The following is a 7,452-nucleotide window of genomic DNA, read 5'->3' on the forward strand; positions in this document are numbered from 1 at the left end:
TGTAAACAAAATATAAATAAGTAAAAAAAATATATAAAAAATACAAAAGTAAAAAATAGATTTTTTTTTAAAAAAAATAGAAAAAATGTAAAAAAAATTAAATTTAAAAAAAATAAAAAACATCAAAAAAACAAACAAAATAAAAAATATATAAAAATAAAGAAAAACGTGAAAAAGAAAAGTAAAAAAGAAATGTAGAGTTTAAATAATAATAATAATAATAATATTATTATTATTATTATTTTGTATAGTTGGTTTTGTAACTAAGGGTAATATAGTAAAATATTAAACTAGGTTATTCATTAAAACCTTCAAACAAACAAGTTTTGGTTGCATTACCTAAATTGAACCAAACAACATTTGGTTATGTTTTATTTCCCATAACCTTTGTTATGTGATTATCAGGTAATCACATAACCAAGGTTATACATGATAACTTGAACCAAACACACCCTTATAGATGATGCACACTTTAAAAGATTATTAGTTAGGTGTGAGAGGCATAGGGTATTGCATGGACTTTGTAATGCATATGTTTGTGCATCAACATAAGTCTAGGTCATACATACCAATTTAAATTGATCAAGTTAAGTCATCCTTTTTAGTAAACCTAACTGAATCACGTACTTAACTTGACTAATCAAGTAAATGCTACTACTTTATGGTAAATGACTACTAATTAATGGTTAGACATTTCTTCTAAGAAAAATATATGACTATTTTTAATTTTTTTTTTTCAAAAATTCTCTTTACTTTGTACATGCTTGGACTTTAGGATAAAAATCATTGAAAACTTAAAGCACTTACTTAAAAAAATTTTAAGGCAATAATCAAGGGGAGATTAAAATTTCTTTTTGGTTTTTTTAATGACCTCTTTTCTTTTCTCTACTTAGTATTTTTGATATAGATCAAAGGGGGTGTAAAAGGAGTTAAGTTTTTCAAAGTTAAATATTTTTTTCAAAGTTAAAGTATTTTTTAAATTTTCATAGTTAAAATATTTTTCAAAAATAAAGTAAACACTTTTCAGAAATTACTTATTCAAAGTTAAGTTTTTCAAAGTTAAATTTTTTTTTCAAAGACAAAGTATTTTTCAGATTTTTAAAGTTAAAATATTTTTCAAAAAGAAAGTAAATACTTTTTAGAAATTAAGTTAAATTTTTTTAAAGTACTTCTTCAAAGTTAAGTTTTTTAAAGTTAAAATATTTTTCAAAAAACAAGTAAAATACTCTTCAAAAAGGAAAGTTAAGTATTTTTTTTTTTTTCAAAAAGAGCAAGTTCAACTATCCTTGAAAAAACAGAGTTTAAAGTAAGAAAAAATAAGTGTTTTTGAAAAATTAATTTTAGCTAAGTATGTTTAGCTAAGTGTTTTACCTAAGTATTTTGATAGAAAAATTAAACTTTTGAAAACTAAGTTTTTGCTAAGAAAGTGTTTTATTTCAGGGGGAGTTTTTTGAAGTCTTAAAGATTCATAGTTATTTTCAAAACTTAGAAATTTAGATTTTGGAAAATTTCTTTTTCCTTATTTATGAAAACACTTACTCATTCTTACTTCTATCTATGTACTTAACTATGAATTGGGTTACCATAATTAAAAGGGGGAGATTGTTGGTTAGTGTAGGGAGTACCAGATAATCAAACCTGAGTTTTGATAATAGTAAAGAGTTCTAAGTTAAGTGTTCTTGTTGTTATAACAAGTTAAATTGAGTGTGCAAGAAAGTCTTAACTGATCTTAGGCAAAGGGAAAGTGCTAACTACAGTTAGGCAATGAAGTCCTGGTATAGAGGAGTAGAAAAGTCTTGGTGTGTTGAGGATATTGGGTAAAATCCTAGAGTTGAGGATGCTAGGTGAAAGTGCTAGGGGTCTTGGACACGAGGTGAAAGATGGGACAGGTTGGGAATCGGGCATCTAACATGAAGACTTGATGTCTCGGACGCTAAGCAAAAATCAAAATTGGCTGGAGGACTAGTATGGAAAAAAGGTAATTTCTCCTGAGAGGAGTAGGTGAGGACGTGTTCCTCATTGAGGGAACAGTAGGTGTCGGTTCAACCTAAGATTTAATGAAAAATTCGAAAGTCAGAACCGAACAATCCATAGACTATCAAATATTTTATTTCTATATTATTTTATTATGCTAACTTTGTTTTATAGAGTATGTTTGGTATTTTGAACTAACATGTATTGCAGGAAGAGAAAATGCACTAAGGAGCTGGGATGAATAATGTTGGAAGGGGTCTTCCATGTGGCTGAAGGCGCTTCCGATAAATAGTGATGGAGGCACCTTCCATGTGGTTGAAGGCACCTTTGGGTGGATGAACTTCATAGATTGCGGAAGTTATTGACTCTGACACTGTGGGGATAAGTTTCATAGCTGGAGGTGCCTTCCATGGGGTTGAAGTAAAGGTGTCAATTAGGGTGGGTCGAGTCGGGTTAGGTCGGATTGAATTTATTTTAACCCAACCCGAACTCGAACCCGACCTGAACCCGAATTCAACCCGAAACTCCTAGACCCAAACTCAAACCTGACCAACCTAACCAATCTAAACTTGGCCTGGGTAACCTGAAAATCTTATTCAAAATGACTTTTTGAGGCTATTTTCTCTATAATTCTTCACTTTTATCTCAATATTTCATCATTATCATACTAGCATTATATTAACATATATAAAAACATCTTAATTTACAAAATAAAATTCAATTTAACCCCAAAAAATCTCACTAAACCCTATATTTGGGTCAACGTAGGTCAACCCGAACATGACCCAACCCAACTCAAAAATTTTCAACCCAAAAACCCTCCAACCCCAACCCGACCCGAACTTGATTTTTTTCGAGTCGATTTGGATTGGGTCATTGGGTTAGATTTATTTTTGGCACCCCTAGGTTGAAGGCGCCTTCCTCAATTTATAAAAGTCGAGAAGTGCATTAATCACAACACATCTTTGAGATCCTTCTCTTGCGCGTTATTCCAAAGATGATCCAACGAAGCTGTAACACTACTCCGAGGACCGAAAGCACAACTCTTCAAATTTCAAAGTCGTCGGTATAATTTTGATTATAGTTCTTACTTGTATTGTTCTTGTACTTCGTCTCTGTACTCTATTTGTAAAGATTTTCTGAAACTATAGTGATTGCCCAATGAAAGTGATCGATGATTCTTGACCTTGGAGTAGGAGTCGTCATAGGCTCCAAACCAAGTAAATCTTTAGTGTTTTGTGTTTTAATTTCTATTTTTCGCTACACAACTCTATACAATTTTTTTACGTGAAAAATATGAAAGTTATGAGTGCTATTCATCCTCCCTCTAGTGCAACGATCCTACATTAATTAGGACTTTCACTTTACCTAAGATTACTTAGGACTTTTCTTGCACACTTAGTTCAACTTGTTAGAACAGCAATAACACTTAACTTAGAACCCTTTGCGTTCAAAGTTAAGTTAAAACATACAACATATACAAAAATAAATAAGTTAAAAAAAAATGCTAGAAGTTAAAAAAATGCTCCCCCTTAACTTTATCTCTCCCCTTGAAATTAATGTTTTAGGGAACCATAACTTTAACCATATTCTCTCTCCCTTTTACATAAATAAAAAAACTAGGGAATCAAAATAACATGGTATGGAAGAATAATTAAGGGGAACACTTAGAATTTTTGAGATAAAATATTGTTTTCAAAAGATCTAGAGTTTTTAAAAGATTTTTCAGAATAATGTTTAAGATATTCCAGAGTATTTGTATAAATTTTCAGATTATTCTAGAGGTGTTCAAAAATATTTGTCAATTATATTTGATCTATTCTCCCCCTTAAAGATACTTGGGTAAATACTTAGCTTTGAAAAAGTATTTCTTTGAACAATACTTAGCTAAATACTTAGCTCTGGAAAATTGCACGGGTTGGCTCCTGGCCGTGATTTGAGACACAGTCGTGTCTTGTCTCATGCTAATGCTTCTTCCTAGCCATGCCATTTGATACAGCCAGTGACTTTTCTAGTTCCTTTGCCATGCCATTTAGCATGACCACCTTCTAGAGCTTCTCCTGGTCATGCCTTAAGGCATGGCTAGGTCCAATTTGGCTATAGAAGTCTTCTTTTGCGTCTTTGAATCCTTTGTCACTCCAAATTGCTCTTGAAAATGAAAATAAGCATCGAGCATATCTCTGGATGTAAAATAGTAATTATGCTAAAATTAGCATGATTAAAGGTACGAAAACATAGATCATAGGCAATGGACATAAGTTAGTGTATCATATATTTCTTCCTTGCCAAGGACTATCACTACTACACTCTTATTAGAGTCATAGTCATGTGGAAAACATAAAGGTACATTAGACAAAGAATTATGTAAATTTCATAAAATAAGATCTAGCATCATTTTGAAAATGATTGAGCTAAAAAATTAAAATTATGCACTTTCAACTGCCCAGATAAACTTAGTTCCCTAAATAAACTTGTCTAACTGCCCTTTGAGCTCGTTGACTTGACTTTTCATGATAGATTTTTCTTCCTTAAGTTTTTCAACTTGAGTTGAATCTTTGTCTTAAATTAGACTAGTCACCGAGTTCATGTTCAGTTGTTCCTTAAGGATGTTGTTTTCCTTTAGGAGTTGTTTAACGTGTTCCTTGATTTTAATTAATCTTTTATTTAGGCAAACAATTATTTTAAAATAATTTATGATGATAAAAGAATTTAGCTCGAGTCGGCCTGACCCGAATGAAGATTCATGGCTCGACTGATTTTCAGACTCTTTGTCTTCATCCGGTTTACCTCCAATTGACATCAATGCGAGGTAGCTTGCTTGCTTTGGTTCATCTGCTCCCGATCTGTCTAAAGAAGATTCGTCCCAAGTTTCCTTTAGTACTTTCTTCTGATTCTTCTTATTTTTGTCTTCATTCAGGCATTCATATTTGAAGTGCCCTTTCTTATTGTAACCGTAGCATGTAACATTTGCCTTTGAGTTGTTGGATGTAGACGTGGACATCTTCTTTATGTCACATTTGGTGAAGCTTTTCTTGCATCTAGTGAACATCTTCCTCACCATGTTCACCAGTTGCTCTTCTTCGTCTAATTCTGATTTGGATTCAGTTTCAGCTTCGGGTTTAGTTTCCTTTGAAGTACCTACAAGAAAGGTAATTCCTTTCTCGACATTTGGCCTATTAGTTTGTTCATGCAGCTCAAGTTTGTAAAATAATTCATCTAATTTAAACTTAGAAAGGTTCTTGAAACCTTATAGGCATCTATGCGATGCCCATAGTGTGTTTCGAGGAAACGAATTAAGAGAGTACCTTATTACGTCCTGATTTTCAAGTTGGTATCTGATTACGTGAAGGCCATTAAGGATGTCCTTAATTCGAGTGTGGAGTTGATTCCCAGTCTCACCATCCTGCATTGCAATGTTAAATAATGAATTGAGGAGTAGGTCACGTTTCGTTACCTTCGAATCGGAAGTTCCTTCATGTTTCTTGACGAGCTTGTCCCATAGTTCCTTTGCGTTCTCGTACGGGCTGACTTGATTGAGTTCTTATTTTGTGAGTCCACACTAGATCATGTTCAACACTTTGGAGTTTATTTGGGCTTTCTTTTATCTTATGGCCTCCATCTTTCTAGATCGAGTTATACTTTTGTTGCTTCATCTTCAGGCACCCGGTACTCTCTTCGGATGGTGAACCATTGTTCGATGTTCATCTTTAGGTAAACTTCCATCCTCTTCTTCAATACAAAAATTCAGTTCTGTTGAAGAGAGGAGGACAAGCGGTGATAAATCCCTCAAGTTGGGCCATTTGATTACTGAAAAAGGAAAGCTAGAATGAGGTACCAAGACTTGGTCTTGGATTAATAGTGCTTGAGAGAGAAAAGTAATTGATGACTCGAGTGGTGTTGCATTGATTTCAAGTAATAACCAAATGAGAAATAATTATTTGAAAGTGTAAGTTCTACCAATTCAAATAAGATATGAAAAATAAAAAATCCAAAAAAAATAGTTCCCTGGCTTGATTAATGGTTGCACCAATTCAAAGTAAAACTTTATTCTGATACCATTTGTTGGATCAAGATGCACATGAGAGGGGGATGAATCATGTGGTTTTCAAAAGCTTGTATTTTAGTTTCAAAAACAAGAGCACATAGCGGAAAATTAAGCCAACAAAATAGAAATTGAGTAAAAACATGATTTAATTTTTTTACTTGGTTCCACACTTCCCATTTGCAAAAAGTAAGTATAGTAATTAACTTTTTACCAAACATTGTTTGTAGTTGGTCAGCTTCTCGGCAGTACTCGGGTGTAGTAGAGTCATAGTAGGGCAACAGCAGCAAGCCAGAGTAATCGGAAAGCCGATCAGACGCGTAGAAGCTCATATGGAAGTTGTTGTTGAAGTCTTGGGCAAAACATCCTTTTATTGAGCATGGAAGACGCCTTCCATACCCTTGAAGGAGCCTCTAATGTGAGGAATCTAATCCTAAACCACCCACTCTTTATCTACGACGAAGTCTAAATTTTATCCTACAGAAGACGTCTTCCATGGCACTGAAGGTGCCTTCCATGAACAGTGTGAAGACTATAGAAGGCGCCTCAAGCAATGTTCATCCGAGGCTTTTTGTGCTTCTTTTACCCTGTAAAAAGTGTTAGTCTAATAACCTACAAGACAATGTTAGCACAATAATAATAAAAAATAATAATTAGGGGGTGTTTGGTTGATGAGTTTGGGAATGAGGGAATGGAATGATAGTAAAAGATAGTGTTTGGATTGTGAGTTTGGGAATGACATTTTGGGAATGATTACTATATTTATGGGAATCAACCAAACTCATATAACTTGATGGGTTTTATTTCCATTCCTATTTCCATTCCACCTTATTATCAAACTCATACCCATAGTCATTCTCATCATTTAACTAAACGCCCCTTAGTATTGGTGCGGGAAGCATCCGATGATCGAACCGATGTTTTGATTATGTCAAAGGGTTCAAATTCAGTTGGTTTGTTATCTAATGTGTGTAAATGAGGTTGCAAGAAAATCCTAACTACGGTTAGGTAGGTGAAAACCCTAGGGGGTGGTAACCCTAGGTCCTAGGGGGTGGTAACCCTAGGTCCTAGGGGGTGGTAACCCTAGGTGGTGGAAAACCCTAAGGGGCGGTAACCTTAGGTCCTAGGGGGTGGTAACCCTAGGTGGTGGAAATCCTAAGAGGAGGTAACCTTAGGTCCTAGGGGGAGGTAACCCTAGGTGGCGAAAAACCCTAGGGGTGGTAACCCTAGGTCCTAGGGGGTGGTAACCCTAGGCAGAAAGTCCAGTCGGTCTGGAGGACTGAACTAGCAACAGGTATGCTCTCCTGAGTGGAGTAGGTGAGGACGCGTTCCCCGTGGAGGGAACAGTAAGCGTCGGTTCGACCTAGTGTTTCCAGTCAGAAATCCGAAGTCAGAACTGGACAGCCCAAAAGTTGCCAACTTATTTGTTTTATTTG

Source organism: Zingiber officinale, chromosome 5B (assembly GCF_018446385.1).
Source record: "Zingiber officinale cultivar Zhangliang chromosome 5B, Zo_v1.1, whole genome shotgun sequence".
NCBI classification, from domain to species: Eukaryota; Viridiplantae; Streptophyta; class Magnoliopsida; order Zingiberales; family Zingiberaceae; genus Zingiber; species Zingiber officinale.